Consider the following 21,728-nt stretch of genomic DNA (forward strand, 5'->3'; position numbering starts at 1 on the left):
AAACCACTGCTTTCAGCTACTAGACAACAGGCAGCACAGGACTGTGATCTCCAGGAGAAGGGAGAAAAATGCAGTGACTCTTAAGATCACTCCAAGCAGAACATGGACGACTTGATGAGCTGAGGAGGTAGAGATGGAATTAGGGGAGGCTAAGGTGGCTGGAATTTGCAGGAGAGAATAGCAGAGAGGACAGAGCAATGCAAAAGCAGAGATTCAGAAATTTGTATAGGGTCCCTCTTGAATCTTTGCCTGAGCATTAAGCTGTGACTCCATAGAGTGACTCCATGAGGCTGGGCAAAGAATGTCAGGCTGCAAGATGTTCCAGTTCCATCTAGGCATAGTGGAGAGATATCACTGAATACTGGAGGCATTCAGTGAAAATGCCAAAACATAAGACAGTAGTAGGGCTTAACTAGCCATAAAGTAAAGGCTACTCTAGACATGCCCAACAAAGCTTAAAAACAAAAACAAGCCTTGAAAGAATCAAGCTGATCCATAAGCAACTGAACTGAATCTACTAAGAGGAAACAAAATTCAGACCTTCAGCAATGTAATGTTCACAACATCTTGCATCCTCAAAAACTTACTAGACTTGCAAAGAAGAAAAAAATGTGATCAAAAACAAAAGAAAATTTGATCAATAGAAACAGACCCAAAAATGACAAAGTAATATTTAGCAGAACAAGAAGTCATAAAAAGATATTACAAACATATTCAAGGATTAAAGGAAAACATAAAAGTAATGAGAGAAATGGAAACTATCAATATAAAAAAGGAACCAAATAAACTTTTAGAGCCAAAAACATACTACATTTGAGATTTTAAAAATTCACCAAATGGAGCTTAACATCAGATTAGTCAATGGCTGAAAAGATTGGTAATAGTGATTAAAAACTCACCAAACTGAAGGAAAGAGAGAAAAAAGGATGAAAAAAATTGAACAGAGCTTTGGAGATGTGTGGGACAATATCAGGTAGTCTAATGTACACATAATTGAAGCCCCAAAAAGGACTGGGGAGAGAAATGGGTGAGACATATGTTCCAAGAAATAAGTCCCAAATTTGATGAAAATTTTAAACCAAAACATATATGAGGCCAGCAAACCCCAAGCAGGATAATTACAAAGAAAGTCATATTAAGGCACATGATAGTCAAATTACTGAAAACCAGTAATAAAGAGAAAAATCTTTTTTTTACACTTAAAAAAATTTTTTTATTGAAATATAGTTGATTCACAATGTTGTGTTAGTTTCAGGTGTACAGCAAAGGGATTCAGTTATATATATGTTCTTTTTTAGATTCTTTTCCATTATAGATTACTACAAGATATTGCATATAGTTCCCTGTGCTATACAGTAGGTCCTTGTTGGTTATCTATTTTATATATAATAGTGTGTATATTTTAATCCCAAACTCCTAATTTATCCTTCCCCCTTCCTTTCCCCTTCGGTAACCATAAGTTGCTTTTCTATGTCTATGAGTCTATTTGTTTTGTAAATAAGTAAGAGGAAATCTTAAAATCAGCACTTCCCCTCCAAAAAGACATAGTATATTCAGAAGGACAAAGATAAGAATTACCACTGACTTCTCATTAGAAATAATACAATCTAGGGAACAATGAAATGACCTCCTTAAAATGCTAAAGAAAAAGGCTATCAAACTAAAAGCCTTTATCCAGAGAAAAATATTAAAGAAAAAAATACCATTAACCTAAAATTCTATATCCAGTGAAAAGAAACTTCAATAATGAAGGAAAAAATAAAGCCTTTTCCTGACAAATGAAAGATGACGGAAGTGATTGCCAGCCAACCCACACAATAAGAAATGATTAAAGAAGGTCTTCAAGTGAAAGGAAATTATATTACGTAGAAACTCAGATCTATATAAGTGAATGAAGAGCACTGGAAATGGTAAGTATATGGGTAAGTATAAACATTTTTCTTGTTTTTAAGTTACTTTGAAAGATAACTGTTTCTGTTCTTTTCCACGGAAATCTTTAGTAAAAGGCGAAAGATTTATACAGCAGAAACAAACACAACATTGTAAAGCAACCACACTCCAATAAAAATTAATTTAAAAAAAGATAACCGTTTAAAGCAAAAATAATAATAATGTATTGTGAGGTTTATGACACATGCAAGTAAAATGTACAATACCAATAGCATATAGGACAGTAGAAAGAGTGGAAGTACATTTTTGAAGGTTCTAACATTATATGCAAAGTAGTATAAGACTATTTGAAGGTAGATATCAGTTAAAGTTATACAGTTTAAACCTTAGAGCAAACACTAACTTTAAACAGAGTTTAGTCACTAAGCCAATAGTAGAGAAAATGGAATACTAAAAGATAATTACTACAAAAGAAGACAGGAAAAAAAAGGACCAAATGCGACAAGCAGAAAACAAATAGCAAGTTGTAAACTTAAGCACAACCATATCGACAATTAAATTCAGTCCAATTAAAAGCAAAATTTGTCAGTGGGTTCAAAATCCAAGATCCAACTGTATGTCTGTCCATAAGAAATGTACACAAAATATGAATTGGTAGATAGGTTAAACATAAAGGCTGGAAAAAGATATACCATACAAACAGTAATCATGAGAAAATTAGAGTAGCTATATTAACATCACACAAAGTAGACTTCACACAAGACAAGGAATATTACCAAGAAAAAGAGGGACATTTCATAAGTATAAAGGGATTGATTCATCAAAAAAGACATAACAATCATTAATATGTATGCAACAAATATAAGAGCTTCAAAATACATGAAGGAAGAATGACAGAAATGAAAAGAAAATAGACAAATATGTAATTATAATAGGAGATTTTACAACTCCTCTTTCAGTAATTGATAGAACAAGTAGGCAGAAAATTAGTAAGGATGTAAAAGAGAAGAATAATACTATCAACCTACTTGATTTAACTGACATTTACAGAACAATACATCAAACAATGGCAAAATACATTTTTCTTTCAAGTTCACATGGAACATTCACCAATAGAAACCATATGAACGACCATAAAACAAGTCTCCATGAATTTAAAAGAATGAATTATCCAGAATCCATTCTCTAACCAAATTAAAATTAAGTTAGAAATGGTTAACATAAAGATGTCTTGAAAATTAAACACCACACGGCTAAATAATCCATAGGTCAAAGAATAAATCACAAGAAAAATTAAAAATATTTTGAACTGAATAATTAAAATATAACACATCAAAATTTGTTGCATGTATAGTACTTAGGAGGAAAATTTGCAGCTTTCAATGCTTACATTAGAAAAAAAAAGAAAGGTTTAAAATCAATGACTTAAGCTTTCACTTTTGGAAGCTAGAAAAGGAAGAGCACATTAAAACTGAAGTAATTAGAAATAAGGAAATAAAAAAGATAAAAGTAGAAAGCAATGAAATAGAAAAGAGATAGACAATAGAGAAAACCAATGAAATCAAAAGCCAGTTCTTTGAAAAGATCAATAAAATTGATAAACCTCTAGATGGACTGACTGCTCAAGAAGAAACAAAAGAAAGAAATGAAATACAAATGTTGGGAATGAAAAAGGAGACATAGCTTCAGTTCTTATAGACATTAAAAGTGTAATAGGGGAATATTATAAATATGGAAATTTGGAAAAAAAACCCACGAAATAGAAAAATTCCTTGAAAGACACAATCGTCAAAACTGACACAAGAAGAAATAAAAAATCTGAAGCCCCCTGTCTATTTAATTGAATCTGCAAATAAAAACTTTTCCGCAAAGAATACTCTAGGCCAGATGACTTCACTGGCTAATTTTATCAAGCATTTAGGGAAGAATTACTATCAATCTTATACAAATTCTTTCAGAAAGAGAGAAGAGGAAAGGACACTTGCCAATTTATTTTATGAGTCTAGCAATACCCCAATACCAAAACCAGACAAAGAAACTACAATAAAACTTCAAGAAAAATATAAACCATTATGAGTACTGTGAACACAGATGACATAATCCTTAGCAAAATAATAGCAAATCAAATTCAGTAATATCTAAAAATGATACTATCTTATGACAAAACGGGGTTTATCTCAGGAATAAAAGGTTGGACTAACATTAGAAAATCAAATGTAATTTACCATATTAACAAAACAAGAAAAGCTATATAATTGTCTCAAAAGATACAGGAAAGTGGTTTGACACAATTCAACACACATTCATGACAAAATTTCGCAACAAACTAGAAATAGAAGAATACTTCCTCTTTTGATAAAGGGCATCTACAAAAACCCCTATACTTAATATCATAGTTAATGGTGAGACTAAATGCTTTCCCCTAAGATCAGAAACAAGACAAAGATATCCACTTTCAACACTTCTATTAAGTGTTGCACTAGAGGTCCTGGCCAGCACAATAAAGCAAGAAAAAGAAACCAAGGCATACAAACTAAAAAGTATGAAGTAAAACTGTCTCTATTCATAGAAGATAAAATCCTGTAAATCTAAAAATCCTATGAGACATGCTCTCACTCCCTCTTGCGAGAGCACCACAATCACAACTAACTGCTGAACAATCATCCACAGGAAGACACTGGAACTCACGAAAAAAGATACCCCACATCCAAAAACAAAGGAGAAGCCACAATGAGACGGTAGGAGGGGCGCAATCACAATAAAATCAAATCCCAAAACTGCTGGGTGGGTGACTCACAAACTGGAGAACACTCACACCACAGAAGTCCACCCCACCCACTGGAATGAAGGTTCTGAGCCCCATGTCAGGCTTCCCAACCTGGGGGTCTGGCAACGGGAGGACGAATTCCTAGAGAATCAGACTTTGAAGGCTAGTGGGAATTGATTGCAGGACTTTGACAGGACTGGGGGAAACAGAGACTCCACTCTTGGAGGGCACACAAAGTAGTGTGCACATCAGAACCCAGGGGAAGGAGCAGTGACCCCATAGGAGACTGAGCCAGACCTACCTGCCAGTGTTGGAGGGTCTCCTGCAGAGGCTGGGGGTGGCTGTGTCTCACAGTGAGGACAAGGACACTGGCAGCAGAAGTTCTGGGAAGTACTCCTTGGCGTGAGCCCTCCCAGAGTCCACCATTAGCCCCAACAAAGAGCCTGGGTAGGCTCCAGGGTTGGGTTGCCTCAGGCCAAACAATCAACAGGGAGGGAACCCAGCCCCACCCATCAGCAGACAAGCAGATTACAGTTTTACTGAGCTCTGCCCACCAGAGCAACAGCCAGCTCTACCCACCACCATTACCTCCCACCAGGAAACTTGCATAAGCCTCTTAGATAGCCTCATCCACCAGAGGGCAGACAGCAGAAGCAAGAAGAACTACAATGCTGCAGCCTGTGGACCAAAAACCACATTCACAGAAAGATAGACAAGATGAAAAGGCAGAGGGCTATATACCAGATGAAGGAACAAGATAAAACCCCAGAAAAACAACTAAATGAAGTGGAGATAGGCAACCTTCCAGAAAAAGAATTCAGAATAATGATAGTGAAGATGATCCAGGACCTCGGAAAAAGAATGCAGGCAAAGATCGAAAACATGAAAGAAATGTTTAACAAAGACCTAGAAGAATTAAAGAACAAACAAACAGAGATGAACAATACAATAACTGAAATGAAAACTACACTAGAAGGAATCAACAGCAGAATAACTGAGGCAGAAGAACAGATAAGTGACCTGGAAGACAGAATGGTGGAATTCACTGCTGCGGAAGAGAATAAAGAAAAAAGAATGAAAAGAAATGAAGACAGCCTAAGAGACCTCTGGGACAACATTAAATGCAACAACATTCACATTATAAGGGTCCCAGAAGGAGAAGAGAGAGAGAAAGGGCCAGAGAAAATATTTGAAGAGATTATAGTTGAAAACTTCCCTAACGTGGGAAAGGAAATACCACCCAAGTCCAGGAAGCACAGAGACTCCCATACAGGATAAAACCCAAGGAGAAACATGCCAAGACACACAGTAATCAAATTGGCAAAATTAAAGACAAAGAAAAATTATTGAAAGCAGCAAGGGAAGAACAACAAATAACATACAAGGGAACTCCCATAAGGTTAACAGCTGATTTCTCAGCAGAAACACTACAGCCAGAAGGGAGTGGGAAAACATATATAAAGCGATGAAAGGGAAGAACCTACAACCAAGATTACTCTACCCGGCAAGGATCACATTCAGATTCAATGGAGAAATCAAAAGCTTTACAGACAAGCAAAAGCTAAGAGAATTCAGCACCACCAAACCAGCTCTACAACAAATGCTAAAGGAACTTCTCTAAGTGGGAAACACAACAGAAGAAAAGGACCTACAAAAACAAACCCAAAACAATTAAGAAAATGGTAATGGGAACATATATATTGATAATTACCGTAAACGTGAATGGATTAAATGCTCCAACCAAAAGACACAGGCTTGCTGAATGGATACAAAAAGAAGACCCTTATATATGCTGTCCTCAAGAGACCCACTTCAGACCTAGGGACACATACAGACTGAAAGTGAGGGGATGGGAAAAGATATTCCATGCAAATGGAAATCAAAAGAAACCTGGAGTAGCAATACTCATATCAGATAAAATAGACTTTAAAATAAAGAATGTTACAAGAGACAAGGAAGGACACTGCATAATGATCAAGGGATCAATCCAAGAAGAAGGTTTAACAATTATAAATATATATGCACCCAACATAGGAGCACCTCAATACAGAAGACAACTGCTGACAGCTATAAAAGAGGAAATCAACAGTAACACAATAATAGTGGGGGACTTTAACACCTCATTTACACCAATGGACAGATCAACCAACATGAAAATAAATAAGGAAACAGAAGCTTTAAATGACACAGTAGACCAGATAGATTTAATTGATATTTATAGGACATTCCATCCAAAAACAGCAGATTACACTGTCTTCTCAAGTGTGCACGGAACATTCTCCAGGATAGATCACATCCTGGGTCACAAATCAAGCCTCAGTAAATTTAAGAAAACTGAAATCAGATCAAGCATCTTTTCTGACCACAACGCTATAAGATTAGAAATGAATTACAGGGTAAAAATCACAAACACATGGAGGCTAAACAATACGTTATTAAATAACCAAGAGATCACTGAAGAAATCAAAGAGGAAATCAAAAAATACCTAGAGACAAATGACAATGAAAACACGACGATCCAAAACCAATGGGATGCAGCAAAAGCAGTTCTAAGAGGGAAGTTTATAGCAATACAATCCTACCTCAAGAAACAACAAACATCTCAAACAATCTAACCTTACACCTAAAGGAACTAGAGAAAGAAGAACAAACAAAACCCAAAGTTGGTAGAAGGAAAGAAATCATAAAGATCAGAGCAGAAATAAATAAAATAGAAACAAAGAAAACAATAGCAAAGATCAATAAAACTAAAAGCTGGTTCTTGAGAAGGTAAACAAAATTGATAAACCATTAGCCAGATTCATCAAGAAAAAGAGGGAGAGGACTCAAATCAGTAAAATGAGAAATGAAAAAGGAAAAGTTACAACAGACACCGCAGAAATACAAAGCATCCAAAGAGACTACCACAAGCAACTCTATGCCAATAAAACAGACAACCTGGAAGAAATGGACAAATTCTTAGAAAGGTGTAACCTTCCAAGACTGAACCAGGAAGAAATAGAAAATATGAACAGACCAATCACAAGTAATGAAATTGAAACTGTGATTAAAAATCTTCCAACAAACAAAAGTGCAGGACCAGATGGCTTCACAGGTGAATTCTATCAACCATTTAGAGAAGAGCTAACACCCATTCTTCTCAAACTCTTCCAAAAAATTGCAGCGGAAGGAACACTCCCAAACCCATTCTACGAGGCCACCATCACCCTGATACCAAAACCAGACAAAGATGCCACAAAACCCGAAAATTACAGACCAATATCACTGATGAATATAGATGCAAAAATCCTCAACAAAATACTAGCAAACAGAATCCAACAACACATTAAAAGGATCATACACCATGATCAAGTGGGATTGATCCCAGGGATGCAAGGATTCTTCAATATACGCAAATCAAACAATGTGATACAGCATATTAACAAATTGAAGAATAAAACCCATATGATCATCTCGATAGATGCAGAAAAAGCTTTTGACAAAATTCAACACCCATTTATGATAAAAACTCTCCAGAAAGTGGGCATAGAGGGAACCTACCTCAACGTAATAAAGGCAATATACGACAAACCCACAGCAAACATCATTCTCAATGGTGAAAAACTGAAAGCATTTCCTCTAAGATCAGGAACAAGACAAGGATGTCCACTCTTGCCACTATTATTCAACACAGTTTTCAAAGTCCTAGCCACGGCAATCAGAGAAGAAAAAGAAATAAAAGGGATACAAATTGGAAAAGAAGAAGTAAAACTGTCATTGCTTGCAGATGACATGATACTATACATAGAGAATCCTAAAGATGCCACCAGAAAACTACTAGAGCTAATCAATGAATTTGGTAACGTTGCAGGATACAAAATGAATGCACAGAAATCTCTTGCATTCCTATACACTAATGATGAAAAATCTGAAAGAGAAATTAAGGAAACACTCCCATTTACCACTGCAACGAAAAGAATAAAATACCTAGGAATAAACCTACCTAGGGAGACAAAAGGCCTGTATGCAGAAAATTATAAGACACTGATGAAAGAAATTAAAGATGATACAAACAGATGGAGAGATGTACCATGTTCTTGGATTGGAAGAATCAATATTTTGAAAATGTCTATACTACCCAAAGCAATCTACAGATTCAATGCAATCCCTATCAAATTACCAATGGCATTTTTTACGGAACTAGAACAAATCATCTTAAAATTTGTTTGGAGACACAAAAGACCCCAAACAGCCAAAGCAGTCTTGAGGGAAAAAAACGGAGCTGGAGGAATTAGACTCCCTGACTTCAAACTATACTACAAAGCTACAGTAATCAAGACAATATGGTACTGGCACAAAAACAGAAATATAGATCAATGGAACAGGATGGAAAGCCCAGAGATAAACCCACGCACCTATGGTCAACTAATCTATGACAAAGGAGGCAAGGATATACAATGGAGAAAAGACAGTCTCTTCAATAAGTGGTGCTGGGAAAACTGGACAACTACATGTAAAAGAATGAAATTAGAACATTCCCTAACACCATACACAAAAACAAACTAAAAATGGATTTGAGACCTAAATGTAAGACCGGACACTATAAAACTCTTAGAGGAAAACATAGGAAGAACACTCTTTGACATAAATCACAGCAAAATCTTTTTTGATCCACCTCCTAGAGTAATGGAAATAAAAACAAAAATAAACAAATGAGACCTAATGAAACTTCAAAGCTTTTGCACAGCAAAGGAAACTACAGACAAGACGAAAAGGCAACCCTCAGAATGGGAGAAAATATTTGCAAACGAATCAACGGACAAAGGATTAATCTCCAAAATATATAAACAGCTCATGCAGCTCAATATTAAAGAAACAAACAACCCAATCCAAAAATGGGCAGAAGACCTAAATAGACATTTCTCCAAAGAAGACATACAGATGGCCAAGAAGCACATGAAAAGCTGCTGAACATCACTAATTATTAGAGAAATGCAAATCAAAACTACAGTGAGGTATCACCTCACACCAGTTAGAATGGGCATCATCAGAAAATCTACGAACAACAGATGCTAGAGAGAGTGTGGAGAAAAGGGAACCCTCTTGCACTGTTGGTGGGAATGTAAATTGATACAGCCATTATGGAGAACAGTATGGAGGTTCCTTAAAAAAGTAAAAGTAGAATTACCATATGACCCAGCAATCCCACTAGTGGGCATATACCCAGAGAAAACCATAATTCAAAAAGACACATGCACCCCAATGTTCATTGCAGCACTGTTTACAATAGGCAGGTCATAGAAGCAACCTAAATGCCCATTGACAGATGAATGGATAAAGCAGATGTGGTACATATATACAATGGAATATTACTCAGCCATAAAAAGGAACGAAATTGGGTCATTTGTATAGACGTGGATGGACCTAGAGACTGTCATACAGAGTGAAGTAAGTCAGAAAGAGAAAAACAAATATTGTATATTAACACATATATGTGGAACATAGAAAAATGGTACAGATGAACCGGTTTGCAGGGTAGAAATTGAGTCAGCGATGTACAGAACAAACGTATGGACACCAAGGGGGGAAAGCGTCGGGGGGGGGGTGGTGGTGTGATGAATTGAGAGATTGGGATTGACATGTATACACTAATATGTATAAAATGGATAAGTAATAAGAACCTGCTGTATAAAAAAATCAAATCAAATAAAATTCAAAAATTATAAAAGATTAAAAAAAGAAAGTAATTATTGATATGTTAAAAAATAATCCTATGAAATCTTCAAAAAAGCTATTAGAATTAATAAGTGAATTTAGCAATGTCACAGCATTCAAGGTCAATATACACAAAATCAATTGTATTTCTATAAGCTAGCAATAAACAATTGGAAAATGAAATAAAACTACAATACCACTAACAAAAGCAACTTTTTAAAAAACATAAATAATAGGAATAAGTATGCACACTATAGTGGATGAACAAGATCCGTTTAGTAAAAACTATCAAGACCTGTTTACTGAAAACTATAAAACATTACTGATGGAAATTAAAGAGGAATTAAATAAATGGAGTGATATATTATGATTATGGATGGAAAGAGTTTTAATATGTCAATTCTCTCCAAATTTATCTATGGATTCAATGCAATTCCAATTAAAATCGCAACAGGCTTTTTTGGGGATAGAGATTGCCAAGCTGATTGTAATATTTATATGAAATTCGAAGAACCTAGGATATCCAAAACAACTTTTGAAAAAGAGAGCAAAATTAGATGACTTACACAATCTGATTCCAAAACTTATAAATCTATAATAATTAAGACAGTGTGGTATTGGCATAAGGATAGACATATAGGTCAATGGAGCAAAAGGGAATCTAGGAAGAGATCTGAACACTTATGGTCAATTGATTTCCAACAAAGATGCAAAGGTAATTCGGGGCGGGGGGAAGGATAGTCCTTTCAACAAATAATGCCATAACAACTGGATATCAGTATGAAAAAAAATGAACTTTGACCCTTATATCACACCATATTAAAAATAAAATCCAAATGTATAACATTCCTAAACTGAAAAGACAACAATTCAAACTTCTAGATGAAAACATAGGAGAATAAGATTCATGATGGTGGTGTGAGCAGAGATTTGTTAGGACACAAAAGGCAGTAGCCAAAAAAGAAAAAGGAAATAAAAAAGACAACTTAGCCTTCATCAAAATTTAAAACTTTTGCTCTTCCAAAAACACTATAAAGAAAACGAAAAGGCAAGTCCCAGACTGGGACATATTTGCAACTCATATATCAAACAAATGACTTGTTTCCAGGTTATATAAAGAACTCTTACAATTTGATAAAAAGAAGGCATACAATTCAACTAGAAACTACACAAAAAATTTAAACAGAATCTTTACACTTCACAAAGGAAGATATACAAACACATGAAAAGATATCAACATCAGTAATCATCAGGGAAATGCAAATTAAAAACATAATGAGATAACATTACAAAGCCACTATAATGGCCAAAATTAAAAAGAGTGATCTTACTAAGTATTGGTGAGAATGTGAAGCAACTGAAACTCATACATTGCCAGTGGGAATGTAAAATGATACAACCACTTTGAAAAACAGTTTGGCAATTTCTTAAAGAGTTAAACATATACCATACATATCATGTTGACCCAGCCATTCCACTCCCAGGTATTATCCAAGAATAATGAAAACTTACGTCCATAAAAGATCCTGTACACAAATGTTCCTAAATGTTCCTAACAGCTTGATTCACAATAGCCTCAAAATGGGAACAATCCAACTGTTGATCAACTGGTGGATGAATGAACAAAGTGTGGTATATACTCATACAATGGGATACTACTCCAAAATTTTAAAAGGATGAATTACTGATACACAACAATATGGATAAATCTCAAAAAACAACGATTTGAGGGAAAAAAGGTACCTACAAAAGAATACATTCTATATAATTCCATTTATATAGAAATCTAGAACAGATTAAAGTAATCTATAGTGATAATTACAGAGATCTGTAGTTTCCTAGGGCTAGGACTAGGGCCAGGGCTTGGGCATGACAACAATGGGACATGAGCAAACTTTTCAGAGTAATGGAAACTTTTTATAACTTGACTGGAGCAGTGATTACATAGATCTATACATTTGTTAAAACTCATTGAAATGTACATTTAAAATGGGTACATTCATTTTATGTAAATTGTACTTTTATAAAGTTGTCTTTTAAAAGTTAAAAAAAAGCATTAGATATAAAGAAGTGGAAGTTTTCCTTGCCATCTACCATACTAAGAGGAATGAGAAAGCAAGGCCATTTTGAAACCAAAATGAGTCACTTTGTAGTTTATCTTGGATTATACTTTATCTTTACCTTTGCCTGCCTGGAGATTGTGGACTTTGCTAGAGAATGATTTATATAAATAACCCCACCATCTACCATATTGTTCAAGCCAATGACTTAAAAGTCATACTTGATTCTTATGTTTCCTTCACCATCCCCCTCACACAACCAATCCATCAGCATGTCCCCATTTGAATTTCCAAATTATATCTAGAATTCATCTATTTCATGCCATTACTATTGCCGCCACCACAATCCAAATCACTACCATCTCTCAATTAGAATAATGCAATAATCTTTTATCAACCTTTCCCTATTCCATTCTTGCCCTTCATACAATCTATTCTCTATCTAAATCTAATCAATCAATCTAATCAATCTAATCTAAATCTAATCAATCTAAACAAAAAGAGTAATCTTTAAAAATACAAATTAGATCACGCTGTTCCTCTGGTTAAAACTCTTCAATGGCCTCCCATTGTACTTAGAATAAAATGCATACACTTTATGGTGGCCTGCTAGGCTCCTATATGATGCTGGCTGGCCTCAGGCATCTCCCCAAGTTCATTTGAGGCATTCTTTCCCTTCTTGCTACACTTCAGCTTTAACTAGTTTCCTTTCATTCCTCAAAAAACCAAACAATTTCCGTCTTTCAGGGCCTTTGCACTAGTTTTCTCTGCCTAGGATGTGTTCTCTAAGTTTTTCACTTGACTAGACTATTCTCACCCATTAGATCTCCGGTCAAATGTCACTTCCTCAGAGAGGCCTTCCCAGACCAACCTATGTAAGAAGCTTCCTCCTGTTCTTTACGCTACTTATCACAATCAGGAACACAGGTAGAGTCTTGGAAAGATAGCAATAACAACTACTACTACAGTCTCTAGGTCCTAAAGACTGTCATACAGAGTGAAGTAAGTCAGAAAGAGAAAAACAAGTATCATGTATTAACACATATATGTGGAATCTAGAAAAATGGTACAGATGAACCGGTTTGCAAGGCAGAAATAGAGACACAGATGTAGAGAACAAAAGTATGGACACCAAGGGGAGAAAGGGGGGGGATGAATTGGGAGATTGGGATTGACATATATATACTAATATGTATAAAATAGATAACTAATGAGAACCTGCTCTATAGCACATGGAACTCTACTTCACTTTGCTGTACAGTAGAAACTAACACAACATTGTAAAACAACTATACCCCAATTAAAGAAAAAAAAAAACTACTACTACGTATATTGTGATATCTTCTGCGCCAGACGCCACCCTCTGTTTGTAGAACTTTACATATATTAAGTCACTTAATTCTGTATGCAACCCTAGAGGCAAGAACTACTAGAATTCTCATTTTACAGATGAGGAAACTGAAGCACAGAGGAGTTGAAAAACTTGCCCACGGACATACAGTCAAGAAAAGGTGGAGCCTGAATTCTAAACCAGGCAATCTGGCTTCAGAGTCCATGGTCTTAAATATTAACCTTGTTGCAAGAAGGAACCTTTTTATTTTGAGACAGAGGTTAGGAATTAAAGACTAATAAAGACATATTTAAATTAGGAGGAAGAAAGGAAATTTGATATTACTCATGATTCTCTCTTTCACAGAGAACCAGAAGTCCAAGTCATCTATTATGCCTAATGATATTGGCTAGAGGCAAGGTTGGGGAACTGAGGAAAGAAGTACGTATTTGAAATAGCTCCTGTGGGGAATCGGTAAACTGATCACCAGGTGGTACCAAGGGGTCACCTGAGGCTGAAAATCATAAATGTAATGGTGCAATCAACATTTATGCATTTTCCTTCAGCAGCATTTAGCAGTCCAGGAGCAGAGAAAACCAATTGTTAGCTTGATTATGTGGTTGGTGATTGGATGAGTAAGCATAAGAGAGGGTCAGGGGATGAGAGTTTTAAAGGTGCTGATGAGAGTGCTATTGAAATGCTCAGCTTGGCTGGGCAGGAGGAGGAGGAGTCAAAAATAAGCATCAAAGAACAATATAAAAATAGCTTTGAGGAGGGAAATGTGTGTGTTTAGAAAAAAGGAAAGAAACGTATCAACATTTTAGCCGTTGGTAATTCTGAGTAACAACAACGAATAATACCTGGCTCTATCCTTGATGAAATTAAGGAATTATTGTTCAGTCTTTTCAGATGTGTTAACGGTATTGTGGTTATGTCATCTTTTAGTTAGGAACCAAAATATTTATAGATGAAACTTTATGCTTATCTTGAATTTGTTTCAAAATAATATAAGAGAATACATGAATGGGGATTTTGATGGGCAAGATTGGCCATGGATTATTGCTTGTTGGGAATGGGTGATGATTACATGGGGTTCTGACCAAACATGGCTATCTTAAAAAGCAGCAAGGAGAATCCATTTGAAAATATGATCTGATGTTGAAAGATTTATTTCCCACACATTATAATTGGTATCCCAAGCAATGTATACCTATGAAACCATAGGGTCAGAGTTCCAAATCCAGTGTTAAGTACATACACCAAAGATGCTCTGTTTGTAAATCAAAGTCTACAGAAAGGATTTAACTACTGTAGGTCTCCAAGGCTCTAGCCCTTGTCTCATTCAGCAAAGGAGTTCTCTCTAGTAGCCTGAAATCATTTATACATGTCAAATATTGTCATTTTCATCCCTTTAGAGGAGTCAGCAATTACCAACTAAGAACACCAGAATGTAGCTGTAGAAATTATAGAACTTTGTTACAAAATATGAATTATAAATAGGCACACATGTTTGCAGATGCATATGTACGTACCTACACAAATATAATCAGCTAAAATCATTCTCGTTTATAAAAATGAAGAGGTACAACAAATTGCAAATTATTGTAAATGAGTTATATGCCACGTAACTCTGCTGAATATCAAAAACTTTAAATCAGAAATCTCAATTATCTATATAATGTAAAAGTACACCCATAATAGTTTTCTAAGGTTAGTAGAGGTTGAGACTATTCAGTAATCTTTAAGTGCAAATGCAGACTTGAGTAATGATATTTTCAATACCTCAAACAAGTATCCTGAAAAACTTTTCCAAGGTCAAAAATGAAGCTTCTCACAGATACCCTGTCTATATCATTTAAGACAAGATTAACTGCATTGTTAATACATACATGTTTTCATTCTTGTGTTTATATCCCTTCCATTCAAAGCTGCCTCAGTTTCTTGGATAAAAGGTCATGGAGTAAAAACAACGGTGGCTTCCCTAATCCCCACGGTTCCCAAACTATTATGAGAAGTAAGCAGATCTGAATATACAGTAGTCTGGAAGGGAAGCAGGATGTCAGAAAGGCTCTTTAACTTCATCATAAATGAAGTAATCAATAACTACATGAAACACTGTCATCAATTATATATGAAATAGAATAAAAGGTAGTTGTACAAAATAACTGCTTAGAGAAGCAAAAAATAAAATAAAATAAAAAGTAGGTAGAAGCACTGAGAGCCTTACTGCTGAACTCTGCAGAAGGCGCCTTCAAATAAATATTTCAAACCTTCATATGAATATTTTAAGCATGACAACTACACATAAACACACAGCCAAAGTGCTCAAATCCACTCAAGAAAGACTATTAAGTCATCAACTTGCTCCTGACAGGATCCACTGAATATGGCAACAGTGAGAAGTCAGGAGACAGTTGGAATCATTTCAAGACTGCTAATTTAACTTGTCTTAAAACCAACCAATGCTCAATGTGTCATCATCAATGTCATCTCATCGCAGTCTGAAAAGCCTTCGACCTAAAGCAAAAAGGTCCCCAAGTGCCACCCTTCTTGTCTACTGGTTGAAAATCTAATTGGTTCTGCTGACAGGCTTGGGAATTGGTAGGAAGGCTGTTCAGTTAATCTCCAAGGGCCAGCAAAGAGCTCAGTATCCATCTCTGAGCTTTGCTCCCTGGCTGTCGTAAAATGACTCTGATGGCAGTGCAAGCTCTTATGCTTCAGCTGTCTTCTGACTTCTGTTAAGTCAAATTCAATAAAGTTTGTCACTCAATAATCTGAGAGCTACCCAACAAAACCTCTTTGATCAATAACGGCTTGCCTGCTTGCACTTGGGAAGGTGACCTATTAAAGATTAAAAACACACCTGCTGCTTGAAGCAAAGAACATCTTTTTTTTACTTTTAAATGAAAATTCATCCATTAAAAGCAGTTTAACTATTAAAAGTGTATATAAAGCATTGCATGGGAGAAATAGGAATGAGATAAAAAGAACAGCTCAGATATACTTTCTTGATGTCTGAATAAAGGAAAGTTTGATATTTGTATGCTTCTGCTATATTTGCTTCTTATATAAGCCACCTTTATCCCATTTTTGCATTTCAGAATCACATACTTACTTATTTGTTGCCTGTGTACAGACAAAGCACTGGTACTGTAACATTTATTCAATCCTTAATCAAAACAAAGTAATCCCTTGTCCTATGTCATCTCCCTTTCTGCAGAAACATCATGAATGCTCATGCTGGGAAAATGCATTGTATTATTTAAAGTCACAATACTCTTTTTATTTAAGTGGTTTTCCTCACTCACCCGCACACATTAGGTCAGGCTGTGACAAGGTAGAACTCCAGGTAACTTCAAAATTAAGATACAGCTCAGTGAGCCCAGGGAGCAATATAAATTATTGGAGAAAAGTAAAGAAATGTTAATATTTATATCTCACACTCAAGCCTCCCACCTTTATGATTAAAACTCTTTTAGAATTTTAATAATATAATTTTATAAAACATTCCAATAGAACTTAAAATTTAATCAAGATTTGTTCTTTTTTAAGAAACAGAAAATTGTAGAACTCTTTTAAATTTTTTTACCCAAGAGCAGAGAGCAGCAGAGCTTGGGCCTTTTCCCTTATCTAAGGAATGTATGTCTAGGATGCATTTTGTTTGCAATCCAACAATAATAATTGAAATGCATTATCATATTACAAAGGACACTATATAAATAGAGTAAGATGAAAACTTTTACAGAGCCACAATTACGGGTCAATATTAATAAAAGATTCTGCTAGAATGTAGCTTTGAGTTTCCTGATTGTCAGCTGCTCTCACCATGTAGCAGATGAATTTCCCTGTCCATCTCTGAATGTATATACATCAAATCAGTCTCTTGTGTGGGTATTTTTCATAAAGTTTAAACATGTTTATATTGTAAGGCATTAATTTTCTCCCATGACATTCACGGTACTATCACATAGAACATATGTGACAGGGAGATATGGATTACATCTCCAACAGCCCCTAATAATTTCATCATAGTCTCTTTGAGCTCTGCAGCTTTTTCCTGATCTGAATTAATCACTTCTCCCCTTCACTGGCTATTATCTCCTTAGTTTTGTGCTTCTGGTTTTCCAGTTTCTATTTGAAATGTCTTCATCAAAGCAGCTGCATACAGAAACATGAGTTCATTTCTGCTTTCACTGGTCTTCTCCTGATCTGTGTGATATACATAGATCAAGGTTTTTAACTCCTGTATGTAGCAACACATAAAGTCCAGAAAGGCCAACCTAATCTAATTAAGGTTTTCTGACTAAAATAAGGTAATTCTTCATGTCAGTTGAACCCTGGGATGAGGTGACTCATTTCAGAGGATATCTTAGTTTGCTTAAATGTATAGTTATAATGAGGTTGAGCTGAGGACAAGAAATATTACTGCTTGTGATCAAGAAATGATCATCTTTTTTGGTGAATCAAAAAAATATATATTGTTGAAGGTTCTTCTATTAGTATACACGTGGCTTGTGATTGAAAAGCCTTTAAGTCATCTAAATCAAATGACAAAATAAAGTGGGTTATAGAATATTAGAATTAGAGACAACAAAGGGACAGGTACTCACCAGAGCTCTCCTTCCATGGGAGAACAATTGCTTGGCAGATAAATGCAAAATTTTTTATAGGTCTAAAATAGGTTGGTATGTAAACAGGCACCTTAGGGTATGTTTGTAAAAATACATTACAGCATTTTAAAATACCAACAAGAATTGAAGTGGACAAGATTATTGTCTTTAATCTATATGCTAAACCCTGCCCAGACCATGTCTATTACCTCTCAAATGCAATATGCCCAAACCATTTTTGTCATCTCATCTAAATACCAAAAAAACTTAATTTTTCTCAGTGAATGGCATCATCATCCATTCAGCTACCCAAGGCAGAAACCTGGGAATTACCTGGAGTCTTCACTTGCCTTTGGTTACCACATCTAAGCCATCACCAAGTTCTAGTGAGTCTCTCCTAATTCTCTCTCCGTCTGTATACTTTTCTCTATTCCCTTGTCTGGCTGCAGTCGTAGATCAGGTTCTAAATCATTATCTTACCTTGATTACCGCTCCTCCCTGACCCTGAAGGGTCTGCGCTTACATCTCTCTAATTCATTCTCTATATGGCAGCCAGATTTGTCACTGCCATGCTTAAAGTTCTTCAATGGCTCCCCACTGCCATCAAGATAAAGTCAAGCTCCTTAAAATGGTTTACAAGACCCTTTTTAATCTGGTCTCTGCATCTTCCCCAGAATCATGTTTCAGTGTGTATATACATATACCAATAATTTGCCCCTTTCTTTTTTATTTATTTATTTATTTATTTTTAGCTGTGTTGGGTCTTCGTTTCTGTGCGAGGGCTTTCTCTAGTTCCGGCGAGCGGGGGCCACTCTTCATCGCGGTGCGCGGGCCTCTCACTATCGAGGCCTCTCTTTGTTGCGGAGCACAGGCTCCAGACACGCAGGCTCAGTAGTTGTGGCTCACGGGCCCAGTTGCTCTGCGGCATGTGGGATCTTCCCAGACCAGGGCTCGAACCCGTGTCCCCTGCATTGGCAGGCAGATTATCAACCACTGCGCCACCAGGGAAGCCCTGCCCCTTTCTTTTACATGATCAATCTGCCACTACTATCTCCTATCCCGCCCGATCTGCTACTACTGTCCCCTTGCTCACTCCAACCAGCCATCTGGTCTCCTTGCTGTTCTATGAACATGCCAGTGGCTTTGAGTTTTCATTTGGTATTCCTTCTGCCTGGAGTATTTTTTCTTTCTGGAGAGTCAAAGGGCTTGTTCCCTTCATGGCTTTTCAGCATTTTATTCAAATGTCTCCTCACTGAAGCTTTTCTTGACGTCCCTATTTAAAATTGCAAGCTATGCCTCCCCAGCACACCCCACCCCTCCCCTGCCTTGTTTTTCTCCCCTGCACTTTTCAACATCTGTTATACTCTATAGTTTATTCATTTACTTATTTTCTGTTTATCTTGCTCATAAGAATACAGGCTGCATGAAGGCAGAAAGTTTGGTCTGTTTTGTTCTCTAGTGTATCTCCAGCGTCTTGAACATACCTGGAGTGCAGGCGCAAATTAGAACTCTACACACATCCTCCCATGCCCTTTCAGGAGTCACACTGCCTGATATGTATTATGGCCTCACCTCTTATTGTTTGTATGACTTTGGAAAAATTATTTAATCCTTCTATGCCTCAGTTTTCTCATCTGTAAAAGAGAGAAAACAAATTCCTAAGGATATTGTGAGGGTTAATGAGATAATATTTGAAACATGCTTAGAACAGTGCTCAGGCTTCTAGTAAGTGCTCAGTAAATGTCAGCCGTTTTATAACTGCTACTACTGATTCATCTGTGAGCTCCTTGGGAACAGGGGATGTGACTTATTCACCTTTTTATTCCCTGGCGAGTTAAACACAATGTTTTGCATATAGCCCAGGTGATTTAAATATTACTTTTAACAACTGGTACGGCATGAGGTCCTGCCCAATCAGAATGATGCTGGCCTTCACACTAAAGTCTTGAAGACCCTCTACTGTGTCTTTTATGGTTCTTTTATTTACTGAATCATAAGGAGATCTAGAGGTTTTTGGAAGAGGGTCTGGGACTTTCAGAGCATGGAAGGTGGGATATGGCACCCATGGCAGTGCTATCTCCCAACTACTGTAGAAATAGTTCAATCTTTAAATAACTGGTATGCTTGTTCTGCTGTGTACACTGCATACTACAGACACTCAAATACTAATTATACAAATAAAAATAAATACATGAGTTAAATTTCACATCAGTGACACTGCTATGTTACTAAAATAATAGCAAATACCAGAATCTTATATTGCTCCCAAATAGACTCACTGAAATCTTATGTAAATGTAAAAGAACCATGGATTCTTAATATCCTTATACCCATTCATCTTTTCCTTTTCACCATTACCCCTATTGCCACATAATGTGTATGGAAGAAATTTATATGCAGGCAGAAGAGATAGTAGATTGACAAAGACCTATTCATATTTAGAGAAATCCTGATATAGGTTTTAAAAGCCAATAATGTTAATGGGTGAGAGAGAGAGAGGGTAGGGGGAGGGAGGGAGGAGAGAGAGAAAAAAGAGAGGAAGAGATTGAAAAGTAAGCTCAACAATAATTAAAATAGTCTTATTAGTTATCAATTCAATGAGTTTTAAAATCACTTTTGAGGCCCTGTCATGACTGCAATAAACATGTTTCTCAATTAACTTTGAACCTAACTCCTGAGTCAACCTTTCATCTGCACTTGGTCAATGATCTCAATAATTTTTTTGGTGGACTGGTCCAGTTGCAAGTAAGCCTTTTTCTATTCATGGACCTTAACAGAATAGGAACTAGTGAAGTACTGTGCTATATACTTCCACAGCTGTGTAACTACTAAATAAGTATTTCGTCTTAAGAATAAGGATATATTTATAATTGTCCTACTAGTCAGAGTAAGAGGAAATACTACTAATAAAATTCCACAATCGGTATTTCCTCAAAGTTAACTCTCTTCTCTGCTTTTTTAAAGTACTGCCTTTAGTCAATAAAAACATCATTCCTGACAACTAAAGCTATGGTGATGAATGTGATGCTATCTTTACTGATTGGCAGAGAGCTATTCGAAATTTTCTAGAAGACTTTTAACTATTGATAGCATATGTTGACAGCTATTCCTCTTTAAAGCGACAATATATACTGGTTATTCTATTTCCTGAATCATAATTCCTATGAATTAACTTTCTTTTTTGTGCGATATTATCAAGTTTTGATAATTTTAATGACAACAGCTTCCTGTTAGTTTTCAACACAATTCGCATACATAGAAGTTAAATAAAGGGCTTTTAAAGTTACATATTGAGGTATCATGCACAGTTTATTTGAAAGTTACCCAGGCTTAATGGGCTAAAGAAAATAATTTAAACTCCTTTTGTGGGTCCTTCA

General features: G+C 35.9%; 1 protein-coding gene and 1 non-coding gene across 3 annotated transcripts in view; both read right to left on the minus strand.

The window, feature by feature from the left end:
* CAMKMT (calmodulin-lysine N-methyltransferase) overlaps window positions 1-21,728 on the minus strand; it is a 413,666-nt gene that overhangs the window by 128,857 nt on the left and 263,081 nt on the right. The gene's annotated exons all lie outside the window — the stretch shown is intronic.
* Window positions 1,931-2,042, minus strand: LOC132347139 (U5 spliceosomal RNA). Its single transcript, XR_009497096.1, has one exon. It is a non-coding gene; the product is annotated as a U5 spliceosomal RNA (small nuclear RNA).

The sequence above is a fragment of the Balaenoptera ricei genome, chromosome 13 (assembly GCF_028023285.1).
Source record: "Balaenoptera ricei isolate mBalRic1 chromosome 13, mBalRic1.hap2, whole genome shotgun sequence".
NCBI classification, from domain to species: Eukaryota; Metazoa; Chordata; class Mammalia; order Artiodactyla; family Balaenopteridae; genus Balaenoptera; species Balaenoptera ricei.